This window comes from Pinus tabuliformis, chromosome 5_2 (assembly GCF_031772625.1).
Source record: "Pinus tabuliformis cultivar Carrire ecotype Pingquan chromosome 5_2, CPIR1, whole genome shotgun sequence".
Lineage (NCBI taxonomy): Eukaryota > Viridiplantae > Streptophyta > Pinopsida > Pinales > Pinaceae > Pinus > Pinus tabuliformis.
In genome coordinates, this window is record NC_142306.1 from 873,759,400 (window position 1) to 873,776,276 (window position 16,877).

General features: G+C 40.8%; 1 pseudogene; it reads right to left on the reverse strand.

Moving 5' to 3' along the window:
- Positions 1-16,351, reverse strand: part of LOC149162089 (general transcription and DNA repair factor IIH helicase/translocase subunit XPB1 pseudogene) — a 45,597-nt pseudogene extending 29,246 nt beyond the window's left edge.
- Between the last annotated feature and the right edge of the window lie 526 nt (positions 16,352-16,877).

Here is a 16,877-nt window from a genome sequence, read left to right on the forward strand (position 1 = left end):
TGATAGATGTTGTTTAACTGAGAAACCACCAATTGTGAATAAAAGTATACTAGTAACGAATCAATACCAAGTGTTGGCTTAGTGGGTCCTGACCCAGGTTTAGAGTTAGTTTTTCCAAACAAATCCCTACACTACTGGCCCTTTCGGCATCAACCCACAAAGCGTAGATTGAAGTCTCACCCGAAGTAGTATGGGGGGATGTTGGAACAAAGTTTCCACACCCAGAGATTAGTGTAATGTTGTTTTATGCCCTAACCCACCCTTCACGCAGATCGATAAGAATTTAGGGCTTATCAATGTAACTTCCATTAATAAACTTCTATACCTCCACGAATGTTCGCGACCAGCCTTTGCAGAACCTAAGTAGGTGAATCAACCACTTACGCACCTTTGTGATTACCCTTATCCCATATTTACCCAAATTGGTTTAATCGTCAGTAAATTTAACATGCAACAAGATATTCTTCACATAAAAAGTTATTATTACTTGCATTCATGTGACAATATAAATCATATAAAATCGCGCATCAATACAGCATTAATTCATAAACCCATCATTCATCATAACATAATAGTGCATTCATTCATAACATAAGGAAATAGATAAAGACAGGAATTTCTGGAATAATCTCTTTTATTAATACTTCATTTCTTCTTATAGACTCAAGACTTCCCTGTGCACTCAGCTGCAAGGGTCCGCGCACTCAACTGCGGACTCTACTCTAGGCCTATGCACAAATAGCTACAGAGCCTCCCTTCTACTCTAATACTTCTTCGGTCTTTCTTCTACTAGCCCATTACATTCATCTTCTCATCTTCTACTGCCTTAGACTCTCTAAGACTCTCCTTTTTATACAATCCCATGGTCTGCGAACCATCGGTGGATCTAGAAAAGCCGAAACAACTTACATAAAATAAGTGTAAAACCATATATGACACTTTACTATCTACGCACTCTATGACCACAAGTTGCGGGGACCTTTCATTTTATACAACAAAACTTGGGCTTTCTACCCCAAAACTTGGTCTTTTGCCCCAAAATTGACCCTAGGGAACTCTGTCTGAACAAGCCCCCAACACAAATATCATGACTCACCCTCGAGTTACTCTAATGGCATGGATATATTACTATAGAGACCTCCAAACTCTACTTGTACCACTGCTACCTTAGCCACACTCTACGTGGCTGCCTGTTGGATCTGCTCCACCAGCTACTTTGTTGTTGGTCCTGCACTATCTTCCTTGATTTTCTATTGCATTATTTGTAGGCTTGCCAACTTCTCCTCTATGGCGGCAAAGATAACATAGGCCTCATCCAGCCAAGGTCCCAAACTTCCCTTGAGGACTGCCTCTTTTATTTGTGCTACCTCCACCTGTTCGAGCAATTGTTTTGCCTCATGTAGCTTGGCCAATCATTGTGATATAGCAATGGTGCATGTCATCGCTCTTGCTTCATCACACCACTACTGCACTTCACGAGATTCTATGTTTAACCTCTATAGGTTAGGATCTTCTTGCAGTGCCATGACTACCTCCATGGCTTTCTCGAAAAGCACAGTGCAATCCACCACTGCGGCATCCACTACTACAACTCCATCTTTCACAGTGGCTTCTCTCTATTATCTGATCTCTGGCATAGTTGAAGGCTGTGACTTCAAATCTAACTCTATAATCTTCATGTCATGCACACCTTTGTCATGCTTCCTTTGGGATATGCAGTTCAGGGATTGTTCTGATTGCCTTGGCCACTACAACTGTAGTTTGTTTGTTTTGCGCCTTAAATTTCTTCCATGCTTCCAGCACTACAGATTTCTCCATGAACATATATTCATTATTGACTTTGTACTAGCTGCTCATGCTAAGCACACACTACTCGCAGGCCTTAACTTCTGCTATCACACCTTCTTGCAGTGTGTGAAGGAACTCACTCAGGAGCATGGCCATGTTGAGGCCAATATTCTTCAAGGAACTGACAATAGCCTTGTTAGTAGCCGCCTCCATTCTCAAAGCTCCATGAGTTAGCACAACTCCCTAGAGATCCATTGATCGAACCATCTCTATTGCTTGAGTGGTCCTAGGTGCCAAACTGGTTGATGCAGCGCTGCTCTGTCCTGCACCTGCCTAGAGTCTAGTCGTTTGGATTTGTAGCTTGAACAGACACATCTGTATGGCGACCAGTGCCTGCTTTTGCTACTGCTCAAACTACTATAGCTATTTTTTTTTGTAACCCACACCTTATCTCAAATATCATCCAAGTCGCCCTCCGTCAAGGTAATTAGATCTAGCGATGACTTAGTGCCTTTGTCTTCTTGCACGGTCCTTCCTTTTCCTGCTCCCTGTACCGCTTGACTCGGGAGGGAGTGCTCTCCTACTAATCTTCATCTCCTTGCTCTGACCCCTCTTCTTCCTTTGTTTGGGGTGAAGGAGACTTCTAACTTCTTTTGAAGCCATGCTCTTCTTGTTGTGCTTGTTCCTTTGCAGCACGATCAACTTCTATGCGAGCCTTTTCATCGACCTCTTTCTTCCTCTTCTCATCCAATTGCTGAACCTTCTATTTGGCCACTTCCTTTTTTTGTTTCTCTACAAACTTGCTAGTCTCGATGGCCACATTAGATGTAGAATGCCACTCTATTGGCTAGTACTTGATGACCTATGCAATAGTGTCATCCGTAGCTAGATAGGGTAAGTCGAACCATTTCTGCTCGTGGTCCTTGCGCACTTGGATGTAAACATGATGGAATTCCTCTTTGAACTCTACATACCTCGAAAGTTTCTCAAACATGGTTGGTGACAACCATGACATCTGGTTTATGGTCATGCGAATGCTCACCTCCATCAGTACCCAAATGACTTTTCTCTCTGTGACTCGCACAACATCTTTTCTGGCCCAGAGAGATGCAAACTTTGTCGCTTCTAGTAAATCCTTCTCCACTGGAGGAAGCTGGTTGTCCTCTGGAAAATCCCACGCTATGAGCACTATTGAAAGAAATAACCATGAATAGTGGAATGTATTACTATCATTTTGTGCCTCTCTCTAGTTCGTGAGGAACTCAATGCATAGGTGGCACACCCAGTTGAACTGTAGACTGTACACACACTGAGCTGCCAATGAAACCACTGGTGCTAGCACCTCATCCATGTAAAACTTTCTCATAACTTTTCCAGCCAGAATCTAGGTGGAAATGAAACCATTTGTTGGCTTAGTGGGTCCTGACCCTACTTCATAGTTATTTTTTCCAAACAAATCCCTACACCACTGGTCCTTTCGGCATCAACCCACGGAGAATGGACTGAAGTCTTACTCGAAGCCGTATGGGAGGATGCTGGAACCAAGTTTCCACACCCAAAGATTAGTGTAATTTCATTTTATGCCCTATCTATGCCTTCACGCATATCGATAAGCCTTTAGGGCTTATCAATGCAAGTTCCCTTAATCAACTTCTATACCTCTATGAATGTTCTCAACCATCCTTTTCAGAACCTAAGCAGGCGAATCGACCACTTACACACCTCTGTGATTACCCTTAATCACATATTTACCCAGATCAGCTTAATGGTTGGTAACTTTAACATGCAACATGATATTCTTCATGTAAACATTTATTATTACTTGTGTTTATGTGACAATATAAATCATGTAAAATCGTTCATCATTACAGTATTAATTCATAAACCCATCATTCATCATAACATAATAGCACATTAATTCATAATAGAAGGAAATAGATAAACACATGAATTTCTGGAATAGTCTTTTCTATTAATACTTCAGTTCTACTTACAGACTCAATACTTCCCTACGCACTCAGCTACAGGGCTCCACACACTCAGCTGTAGACTCTATTCTAGGCCTCTGCACACACAACTACAGAGCCTCCTTCTACTCTAAAACTTCTTCTCTCTTTCTTCTACTGATCCATTACATTCATCTTTTCATGTTCTACTGCCTTAGACTCTCTAAGACTCTTCTTTTTATACAATCCCATGGTCCGCTGACCATCGGTGGATCTACAAAAGCTGACACATCTTACATAAAAGAGGGGTAAAACCCTTTATAAAACTTTACTATCCACGCACTCTGCAACCACAACTTATGGAGACTTTACATTTTATACAAAAGAACTTTTTTTTTTTTCTGCCTTGAAGATGACCCTAGGGAACCCTTGTCCCAACACCAAGATATATTTCTTTGGATAGTAGGTTAACCACAGTAGTATATTCAGCAAAATTATTTGAAGTAGGGCTGACACATATGCCTCTTGAAACTAGCAACTGACCGAATGGATAGTAAATTACTGAAGTCACATAAATCAAATTCCAGGTATGTTGAATAGCACCAACGACGAACCCAAGATATACCAAATTGTCCATCGATACCTACCAAAGTAGATCAAAAATATCGATATCACTATGAAACCTATAGATAGATATGCAAAAATATATACAATATCTACAACCAAGAAAATGCTAGGCAGAAACCTAGGCATAATACATTTTAAGATAAATCCCATTTCTGGGCTCTGACAACTCATTTCCATCAAAATCAACCAATTCGTAAGCTCCCTTTTTTAAGACCTTTTTAACAATAAAAGGACCATACCACATGGGTTTAAACTTACCTTCCCCCAAGGCGTCTTTGTCTTGGTCATAGACTAGGACAAGGTCACCTTCAAAGAAAACCCTAGGATGCACAACTTTATCATATTGGACTTTCACTCTTTTTTTATGAGCTTCGTTAATTATGGTAGCATCTCGACGCTACTCATCAAGATGTTCCAACTGAACGAGGAATTATTCAAGACTAGAAGTGTCTGGAAAAAGTTCTACAACTAATTTAAGAGAAGGAATTTCACATTCCACAGGGAATATTGATTCCAAACCATAAACGAGTTGAAGAGGAGTGAAACTCGTAGCGATCTTAACCAACATCCAGTATGCCTAGAGCATAGAAAATAACATGATAAGCCAATTGGATTGTGCCTTATTAATTGTCCTTTGCAGGATAACTTTTAGGGATTTATTCACGGCTTCCACTTAATCATTGGCCTAAGGATGTAAGGAGATGAATGCTCCTTCTGGAAACCCAACCTGAGAGCCAATTCAGCCATCATCTTGTTATGGAAATGACTTCCATGGTAAGTGACAATCTCCTTTGGAATACCAAAATGAGAAATGACTTGGTTGAAAAGAAAAAGGATTGTTGTTTCATCATCATTCCCTATAGTGGGCACAGCTTTGACCCACTTGGTAAAGTAGTCCATTGCTATGATAATATACTTATGACCCTTTTCCGAAGGCAGGTTACAAGTTGTAAAATCAATGTCCCACTTTGTGAATGGACCGATGGTAATAAAAAGAAAAATCGGAGCTAGATGAGCACGCATTTTATGAGTGTAAACCTAAAAGAAAAATCGGAGCTAGATGAGCACGCATTTTATGAGTGTAAACCTAACAAGGATGGTATTTTTTTATCACTTGAACACAATATTCAAAAATCAAAGCCAAAAGTACTCTACATGGAAGATTTTTTAGGTTGTAGCAAGCCGAGATAGATGACCACCATAAGCTCCACTGTGGCAATCATTCAACACTGACTCAACTTCTTCTAAGGTTAAGCAGCGTCTATGGATATAAAGTGTCACTGATAATAACATAACTTTTCGCTAAGTGACACCATTTTCTTCACTAATCCTTTAAAAAAGAGAGGGGAAACTTTGACGTCTAAAGATATATAATAATATCTCCATACCAAGGATCTTGTGAAGAAATAAAAAAAAAATATTGTCATCAGGGAATGATTCCTCATAAACTATTTCTTCCTCACAAGGCAACTATGAAATTAATTCTGCAAAGACAAACGATTTCTTAGATTTGGCTGACAATAAAACGAGATCGAACTCTTCAATAATAACAATCCATCTATTATATTTTCCCCCAATCACTCACCCACTAAGAACAAATTGAAATGGATCGACAGTTGCCAAGACAAAAAAATTCGTAAGCAGAATATCGTGTCTAAGTCACTGGACAACATGAACAGCTGCCAAAGCTAATTTATCTACAGGAGAATATCATAGTTCAGGACCTACCAAGCCTCGAATCATATAATAAATCATGTTCTCGTGAAGAGCATCGTCTTCCTAAACCAGAACCATACCAATGGTTGATTTTGTCGTAGCAAGATATAAGAGAAAATCCCTACTATAATCGGGTGGACTCAGTAATGGAGCAGAGGTTAATGCTTTTTTCAAAGCATCGAACGAGAACTAAGTCAAATTGTTCCATAGAAACAGAACTCCTTTTTTCAGCAATCACATTAATCCATTTGTAATATGTACATAATTGATGATAAATCTCCTCAAGAAATTGGCTTTTCCTTGGAGACTTTGAAGTTGACAGATGATAGAGGTGGGAGGCAACTGAAGTATTGCCTCAACATTGAAAGGATCTACATGAATCCATTCAGTAGATATGATGAATCCCAATAATCGATTGGATGTGACAGTGAAAATGCATTTATTTGGATTCAACCAGATTTTGTAAAAATGACATCACTCAAAAACCAATTGAAGATGATGAGGGGGATCAATTCTCTTTCAAGAACGAGTAGTTAGGTCATCCAAATAAGCTTTGATGATATATTTGATATCATGGAAAGCATGGGACATGGCCCGCTGAAAAGTATCTCCAACATTTGTAAGGCTATTGGGCATGGAATCCCCCCAAAGGCATGTGTTGGGGCTTAAAGTCCAAGTTTTGAGCAAGTATTTTGTAAAATCTCCGCGAATTGCGAGCGCGGAGCGTGAAGTATGATAGAGTCACAAGGTTGTCTGCCATAGTTTTTTAATGTAATGTCTGCTGGATAGACCTACCCATGGTCCGCAGACCATGGGATTGTATAAATAGAGCGAGGCTTTAAGTGTAAAAAAAAACGGGGGAAGAAGAATGAGAAGTCCAAGTGATTGAGTCAAATTGTAAAGTGTGTCTATGGGTCATAGAGTAGAAGAAGGCTCTGCAACTGAGTGAGTAGAGGCCTAGTAGTCTGCAGCTGAGTGCACGAACCCCTGCAGCTGAGTGTGTAGGGCAAATCTAGTTTGTAACCATTGGAAGAATTAATAAAGAGAATTTTTGCTATAATTCTATGTATCTTTTCCTAGTTTAATGCATGAGTGGATATAATTTGAAAATATATTGTTTATTTATTGCGTGAACCTATATGAATGTTTTGTATTTTTAAGTATAACTTAAAACATTTAAGTAGGCAAAGGTGCTTAAACAATACTGGAAGACAAATAAGATCTTGGGTAATAGCACAGAGCGCGGCACAACCCCTAATTAGGGATGCGCGAAGGTAGGGTATCAGGTGGCGAGGAATGGAAGGCGCACGAAGACACCTGCGCAAAGGAATAAACAAAGGACTAATTGAACTCATCAGACCTCTCCAAGGTGCGAAAACCTAGTTCTAGCACCCTCCCATACTACTTCGAGTGAGACCTCACTCCACGCTCCACAGACTGTTGCCAAAAGGGCTAGTAGTACTAGGATTTGTTTGGCTAATTAAATCTAAACCTAGGTCAGGCCCCAACAAGCCAACAAATGGATCTGCTGCCAGGACCGGGATCGGCATAGAGATGTCTGATGTCATATCACTAGAATTTGGCAAAGAAAGGAATTGAAGATTGGTTGGACAGAAAGATTCACGAGTTCGCGGCGTGGGAAAACAGGAATCTGTGACTATCAAAGGAAGAGTGGTTAGACTGCTACTTATATATGGAGATCCATGAAATTTTCTTTCCATCCCTCCCCATTGAGTTGTACGAGTGGATCACAAAGCTAGCAGATAGCCAAGGAAGGTGTAAACTCAACAAACCTATTGTGTGGACTCCAGAATTAGTGTGTAGACTAGAAGCATTGGAAGATAAGATCACACATGTTGTCGACCACTAGCTTGATTGAATCATAGGAGGGTTCATAACCGAATTCACAGTAGAAAATTCAGTCAATTACAGCGAGGCATAACAATGCTTCCTCAAGGGACCACGAGGTAAGTACGTTAAATCTTTGAACACTTGGATTAAAATTATACTATGTGAAAAGCAGGTTATGTGAATAAATTGATGTTTGGGGCTACGTGAAGTGGGAGAATCTATATAAATGAAGGTACCATAGAACTAGAGACTAGCCCCTTGATTTCACCTCCGCGAGGGGGTGAAGAAGAGCTCGTGAAGGTCTCGCCAAGAAGTGTGATCAATCTAATAAGTTAGAGAATTTGTGCATACCACCCCCACCCACACCACCACCAGTTTCACCATCTTCACCCCCGACATTGCCCATCCCACCTCCACCACCACCGCAAAGCAATATGGCCAGCGCAATAAAGCTACCAGTGTTCAAAGGAGTAGGGAATGAAGATCCGGATTAGTTTTGGTTCATGATAAAAGATGTATGGAAAGCACAGGGTGTCATAGATGACAATATAAAGAAGGCAACATTGGTCAACACTCTGCAGGATCGCGTGCTGACCTGGTACATTAAGCATTCCAATGAAAATCTGAATGTGGGGATAGTGGACATTCAAGTTGCGCTAAACAAAGAATTCAGCAGGCCAAAACCGAAGGCACGGTCGATTATTGGATTCAAGGAAATCACAATGCTACCAGGCAAAACCCCGTGGGAGTTGGATCAAAGACTGAAGTGAACAATTCGCGAAGAAAACGTGACATTAACATATGCAAAACACCGCGAATGGTTTGTAGCATTGTTAACACCACATTTATGGAATGCGCTAGTGAAACAAAGACTAACCACTCCGGCTAAAGCTTTGGAGGTTGCAATGAGATTTCGCGAGACTCCAATACAAGATCCTAACCTAGGAGTTCAGCAAATTCACGCACAGTTGAAAAACTTGTGCTTTGATATGTAGAGTTTGAAACAAGACAGAACGGCCCATCTAGAAGTGCGCGATGAGGTATGGTGCATAAAGTGCAAAGGCCAGGGGCACGACAAGGAACACTACCCGGTGTTCGTGAATTACCTCATGGGAGGAGGACCAATACCATTGAGACTAGAGGCACAAGTAGGACTGAGCATGGTGCCTACATTATGGTGTGCAATTTGTCAGATAAGAGGAAAGCATGCTACAGATAACTGTCATCTATTACAGAAGTATATGCAAAATTCACTACAGTTGGTCTGTAATTTCTGTAGATTAGTAGGCCATGACAAGCACACCTATAGGAGATATGAGCTGATGATGGATTGGACTCCTACCTACAGAGTTTATGTTGAAGCAAGGCCCCTTGACCAGAACGCAGGGATGGCACAAACCAGATTTCAGGGGCACAGACAAGGCCGAGGTGGAATGGGACCAAGAAGAGGTCACAAACAGATGATATGTTACAATTGCGGAGGGCCAGGACATTATGCCCGCGATTGTACAAATCCAATGTGACCATCATGATTGTATTGTACATTGTTTGATCAAGAGACAGAGGACTGTCCAACAGTGATAGCGAGGTTGCATGATAAAGGAGCACTCCAACCTCCCCAGGCTCAAAACCTACAAATGATGAGGTCTGAGCCATGCGAGGAAGACCCTAATGTAAATATCATGCTCCGAAGTGGTATTACGACAGGGGATGACCAAGGCAAGCATCCTGAAGAAAGTACCTGAGTTCTTAAGGCTCCAACAAAGGAACCAAAATTTGATTTGGAGTGTGTTAAGGAGTAATTCATGGAAGATAAGAGGAGCTTCCCTGATGCCTCCACTTCAGGAAGTAAAGATAGATTAGAGCCAAAAATGGACCCATTAGTGCTCACTACGTTCTTGGAGACATGCATGAATTTGCTGCACGGTAGCAAGGCTGTAAAGGGGCTACAACAACTCATAACTAGATGCACTAGGACCGCGCTAGGAGAACTGCACGTAGTCTGGAAGCTCGTGAATCACACGATGCGAACAGGGAGGGAGATGAGATTGACTATGCAGATCAGGGAATATGAGATGGATCAATGGATTCTGGATCTAGGATCGGATGCAAACGTCTTTCCAAAGTCGACATGGGAACACATGGGTAGGTCTACGTTCCAATAGTCTCCTATCCAACTGCGGATGGTGAACTAGCAAAAGTTCCTACCTATTTGGAGATTGTAGGGGATCACAACAGACATCGAAGGAGCAAGCACGCTAGTAGATTTCGAAGTGATAGAGATTGTTGATGACAACAATCCCTACCCCACACTATTGGGAATAGATTGGGCCACTGACATGAATGGAGTGATAAATCTAAAGAAGCGCAAGATGATTTTTGAGAAAAAGTCACTGCACATAGTGGTACCGTTGGACCCTGCAGAAGGATTGCGCTACACAAAGCTAGTGTGTGACTACAACTGTGATGATGATATACACTGTATCTACAAGATAATTGTGTGTGACCAAGACTGGGTAAATCCAAGTGCAGATGGCTGAATTTCATGCGAGCATGAAATCGCCTGTACATCAGATTCTGACAAAGAGATAGAAAGATTGTAGAACTGGTTACACGAGGTAACTATGCTCAACTGTAACATGATGACAAGATCACTATGCTATGTAACAACAGAGGTAATGGATCTACTTATGTACAATGGGTTAGGTTAAGTGGAGGATTTCTTGAAAAAATTTGAAAGAGAAATGCCAGAACAACAACATTTTGATGCTCTGAAATGGGCACTGCGCGCTACGCCCGCAATAATGTGGGGTACGCACCAGAAGAGTTTTGAGAACTAGCATGACTACCAAAGGATGATGCACATGTGATTTGGGAAGCCTCCAATGTGATTAACAGACAAAATTGTTGGACGAACTGGCCCGCATACCCACCTACCGAGGTGGATAGAAGCATATGGTGTGAAACCTAAATGAATGCACATCATCCTGTTGGTATTAGACACGATCGAAAAGCAAGTGCGGGTAAGGCAATTGCATGAATGACCCCTCCAACTGGGGCCATGAAGTATGGAAAGGCCAAGTGCACAGAAGAATATCCATGCATAAGCTTTTAAAAGAGTACATGAAGTGTTGAACAAGGTTCACAATGTGAAGCAGACTGAATGGGACCTGCGCGTACTCACGGTTCTCTTGGCTAATAGGACTGCGTGTAAAAACCTGACCGTGCAGGCACGACCGAGGCTGGAGTATGAAGCAACCACAGTAAGCCCTATAGTACTTGGAGAACTTAGACCAAGGATGATAACATCGATAGATACGATGGTTCGCAGAACCATGGAAGCAGAAATCCAACAAGGAAATCTCAGACTCCAATAACTTGAAGAAGAAAGGATACGATTAAGGAAGAAAAGCGCTCTGGTGGATGCGGAAGTCAAGAAGTTGGAGGATGAGATGAAGGAAGATTTTCTCAAAAACAACAGGGTGATAAGGTAGGATGCATATGATCAGAATGACAGGTTTAAGGCCTATCATTGTGAATTGATCAATTTGATGCCTTGGCTTGGACTGCACATTGCTAAGCAGGGTAGCACATTGTAGATGGTAATGTGCACAATGCCAACCGTAATAATAAAAGGTGGGTATTCTCTAGGAAACATGAAGGATGACAGGATGAAACTCTCCACAGGTGGTGCGACCACCTGACTAGCTGAGGGAAGAACAGTTTTAGTGCTCTAGGCAGTTGAAAGGGAGCACGGGACTATAAACTATTCTACTCGGGAGCTACGTGTAGAAGCAAAGAGTCGCAAGGTCCACGACCGCAACTGGTGGGAAGCGCTCCTATGTAGGTTGGCTAGAAAGTGACCGTTGATGACACTATTCATGATGGGATGATCTACTTGAGGCCAAAGATAGCAAGTGGCAGGCATTTAAGACGCGATTTATGGGCAAGATATGGCAAAATCTGCCACGAAGGGAGCATTATTGAATCAGATTTGGGGGGAACGGTCAAATTCAAATTCGAAAAGTGCTCTAAAATACAAAGGGCTTCCTAGCAAACAACACTTGGTCATTTGTGAATTGAGGTATTGAGTAGAGCCCTTATTGTTGTGTGTTGAGCATTGATTGAGCCCCTGAGTTCGAGAGTGCAATATTTCTAGACAGATATGATGGCATCAGCTGAGGATTTTATGGAGATAACCGAAATGACTACCAAAGAGGCCACATAGGCCCTGGCTGTGGGGGATGCTCTGGAAGGTGTTGAGATTTTGGCAGAAATCCCTAAATCACCGTGCACACCAAGACCCAAGAAGGAAAAACAAGCAATGGTTCTTGTACGTGTGTCCGCATGGAACCCACTACGCACCAAGCTATCGATGGAGGAGAAGGGGAAAGCCATCACCATAGAAACCAATGATCAAGAAGAAGATCTAGAGGATCTTATCATCGCAGAGGATGAGGATGAAGGCATGGAGGAGGAAACTTAGCATGCGCACCCCACAAAAATATTGCCTGCCTATGTCCCCCCGTGAAAAGGGAAGGCTAAAGTGCCTAAGGACCTGGATGAGATCAAGAGCTCGCTCTAGACCCCGCTCCTCCCCAACAACATTATGTTTGAGGGCACGCAACTAGGACACGTGCCGAGCCAGAAATTAGAAGATTTGGACCTCGCTAACCACGAGAAGTTCCCTCACCTTAAGACCAGGAACATTATGAAGATTGTTGGCATTATGATGCATGTGTTGTACTTGATGGTAGCCCACTTATAGCAAAACAACTCACTTGTATATGGTAACTAGATGAACCTATGTATATAGATGAATCTACAGGAGAGATATCAGATGTGATAGAATGCATGATAGTTGTGTTTACAAATATGACAAAATGCAGGGCAGTTCAAAGGAATCAGTTTAGAAGAAATGTACAAAGGAAAATCACACTATAATAGGTCTATTCAGAGGGAACAAAGTAATGATACAAAAGAATAGGATAAAGGAACAAAGGACTACAGACTAGAATCAAGAAGTTGAATAAAAAGGAAATTTTAAGGTATGTTAAGTTGTATACGTGGGTTCACTATATAAAAAGAGCATACACACACAGATTAACAGAACAAAAAGTGCATATACGTATACACACACTTTAATAGGAGGAAAGGCAAGTACATATTGTAAAACCAAGGTTTTGGTCTGAGGTATTTAGTCCAAGGTATTTTGGTCCAAGGTATTGATCCAAGGTATTTGGTCTGAGGTATTGACCCTAGGTATTTGGTCCAAGGTATTGGTCCTAAGTGGTTTTGGTCCAAGGAATTGAAAAAGGCCTAAAACTATATAAGAAGGAGAAGATCATTAGGCCAAAGTGTGCAAGTATTGAATATCTTCTAAAGTGTTAGATCATATATGTAGGTTATGAGCTTCTGATGCATTGCTTGATCTGATCTAAGGATGCACCTGTGTGGTTGATGATGGTTGATGGATCGGGATCATAAAGCCTTAAATGTATTATCATTATTTGTTTTGATCATGGATAGTCTAGATCTGAATATTGACGCATGTTTTATTCTGTAAATGATATGATCTAGGTATTACTGAAGTCCGGAATGTCTATGAAGTTTTAAGTTAGAATTTGCAAATATGTACGTAATTTCGCTTTGGTAAAAGCGCGTATACACGGTGGTTCGACACATCAAAGTAGCGTATACCTTATGAACTATGATTTTTGAAGTTACAGTTGGTTCTGGTTGTTGATGCAAAGTTTTGGGTTTTGCTTTATGTTCTGGTGACTGCATTCTGGTGACAGTGTTCAGATTGATTGATTGTGATTTGCTTCAATGATGATGGATGAGATCTAATGATGGATCAGGATCATAATGACTAATCATTATGTGATCTGATGGGCTAGATCTGATTTCTAACACATGTTTTATCCTTTATATTTGATGATCTGGGTATGTCTGAAGTCGGGAAGTGCAGCGAAGTTATAAGTAAGTATTTACAGATCTATATGTTGGTTCACTTTGATGAAGTTGCGTATACACACTGGTTCGGCTGTTCCAAGTTGTGTATACACTCTGATGCATGTTTTTGAGGTTACAGCTGGTTCTAAATGATGATGTAGTATTATGGGTTCAGATCTGTGTACTGGTTACAGTGATCTATCTGTTCCAGTGGATTTGTTGAAGTTGATTAAGTATGAATGAATGGTTGATTCAGTTTTGTTAGAGGTTCAGAGGTTGTCAGTGACTGATTGAGTTTGGTTGATTCATAGAGTGTGTTATCTCAAAATCAGATCCTGATAGGCTGCTGGTCAGGTTGACTCTAAGTAACTATTTCAGACCTACTTTAGGCTGAGGCTTAGCCTCCTCAACCTGAGAGGGCTCTCTCAAAGGTTAATGATTTTGATAAAGATTAAGATGGCTAACTCTTATAGAACACGTGTGACAAATATGAATGCTGGAAAAACATTAAGCATCTATCCATTGGGCTTATGGAGTCAACAACACCTCAATATAACAGTGAACTCAACCTTACATAGAATTCAGGGCACTCAGCATTTAGATATTCAGAACATAACTCATATAGGACCAGAGTTTGTAAATGCATACAGGAAATCAGAGCACATTCAGTGAGTTCTGAGTGATTATACATCTATACCACTGTAAAAATTATGGAAAGAACAATATCACATATTCTGAACAATAGAAATCCCTCATGAATCATGAGAAGTAAAGTCAAAATTATATTACTGAAATGAGTTTTTACATAAGCCAAATACAAGCTGTATCATAAAATTTTCCAACCCTGATTACATTGCTCTTTCTCCTATATATAGAGCTCTTCTACCTAACTGAGGTTCCTCCTCCAGCGTGAGGGGAACTCCAATTCTGCCTATGATGACACCTACTAACATTTGAAACTAACTAATAAATACAGCAGACTACAAATTGACAGCTCTAGAAACCTAAAACAATTAGGATTCTAATTCGACATCATGCTGAACATATCATTTATTACAATCAAGATGGTGCTCCTACGAGAAAAAGGAGAAAACAGGCTCATTCTCTGACAATTGGTCTTTTTTAGTTTAGCTGTGATGGATGCTCGAAGCTTCTTACTGGTCCTTAATGTCGTATCCCTTTACCTCTGCTGAGAAACAGGAAACTGTCCCTGTTTTTATGCCTTTGTTTTCCTCAAAGATATTCGGAAGTAATTAGCCATGTTGATTTTCTTGAATTAGTAATAAGTGCCACGTCCTTCGTGTGTTGTAAGCTTTTCCCATGTGCATGTGTGCTAACACAAACACATTTCCTGTGTATCAGTAGATACTAAGGAGTAAAAGAAAGCATTATATTCTTCTTTCCCACCAGCCATCCTATCCTGATGCTTACCCTTTGCTCGCAAGATACGCCCCAAACGTTGTGCTTCTTGACGCCGAGAACCAGCATGAGACGATATTTGTATAATCACATTAGCTTCAGGAATATCAATTGAGTTATCTCCCACCTTTGAAAGGAAAACGGTATTAACATCAGGGCTGTGCTTGAATGTATACAGGATCCTTGTTCTTTCACTATGACTGGTAGCACCATAAATCATAGGCTTCCTGAGCTTCATTGCATATTCAGTAAGTGCAAAAAGATTGTCTGCGAAAACAATGATCTTATCTCCACGTTGTTGTTCATGGAAACGGATGAGAAACTCACAGGCCCTAAACTTGTTTGGATTCATCACATACAAGGCCTGTTTTTTTTTTAGAATTTTCCTTCTTCAGATACTCTGCAAAAAACTCCCTTGTCATGGGGCACCACACTTCAGCACATTGTACATTAGCAATATATCCTCCCTTCACCAAATCCAACCAATTGGCTTCATATAACTTGGGCCCAATCAAGAAGTTCAAATCAGTAATGCGCTCATCCTCTCGGACAAGTGTAGCTGTAAGCCCAAGTTTACAATGAGACTTTGTAATGCTAATGACTTTACGAAACATATGTGCTGGAACCACATGTACCTCATCCATAAGAAGAAGACCCCATTCCCTGTTCCTAATCTCTTCAATGATTTTTTCAGACTCTTCAGAACGTTTGCCTCCAAAAGCCACCATATTGTATGTAGTGACAACAACACCAACATTGCCCCGAAACCTTTCTTTACTATCTGAAGTAAAACGGCATATCTGGTCATCCCGTATAGTAGACCACAGCTTGAACTGGAATGCCCACTGATCTACTGAGACTGCGTTTGTTGCTAAGCAAAGGCAGCTTTTTCGTATGCGACAAGCAGCAGAAACACCAATCAGGGCAATCTTCCCTGTCTTCATAGTTTCTACTGCCTTATCAAGACCAGCAATGACTTTATGTTGAGATTCAAAGCAACAAAACTTCGAGAAATTTGCAGCTTGCTTCAAGTTTGTAAGCCCAGCCATAGGTTTAAATTTGAGTTCTTTATACAATTGCACCATCCAATGTTTAATGCTTCTGATTTTGTAAGCCCTTTTAGATGCACCAATTCACCATGAATCCCTGAGCACATCTTTAGATCCAGACTTGTCAAGTTCACAAGACCAGCTAAGTTCACAAGACCAGCAATCTTTGAGCAGCATTTTTAGGTTTCCCTGTACTACCACTTGCATATAAAAGGAACAGAGGATCTTCTGCATCAATCCATCTAACTTCACATTCGGTCATGTATTTTGGAATTGTATCCTGCCACCAGATGTCTCTTCCTTTCTTCTATGGTGTGTTTTTTATTTAATGCAAACTCATCTGCATATGTCAAACAGACACCTACAGGAACTCCATTTTTAGATGATTCCACCAGCGCAGAGTCTATTTATTTCTTTCAGATTAATGACTTTAGCACCCCTGCGGACAGCATTACAAGTTAGCAGTGCTTTAGCTTTGTGGTGTATAATTCGTTGAGCAAGAGACTCTGCTGAAAATCCAGCAAAT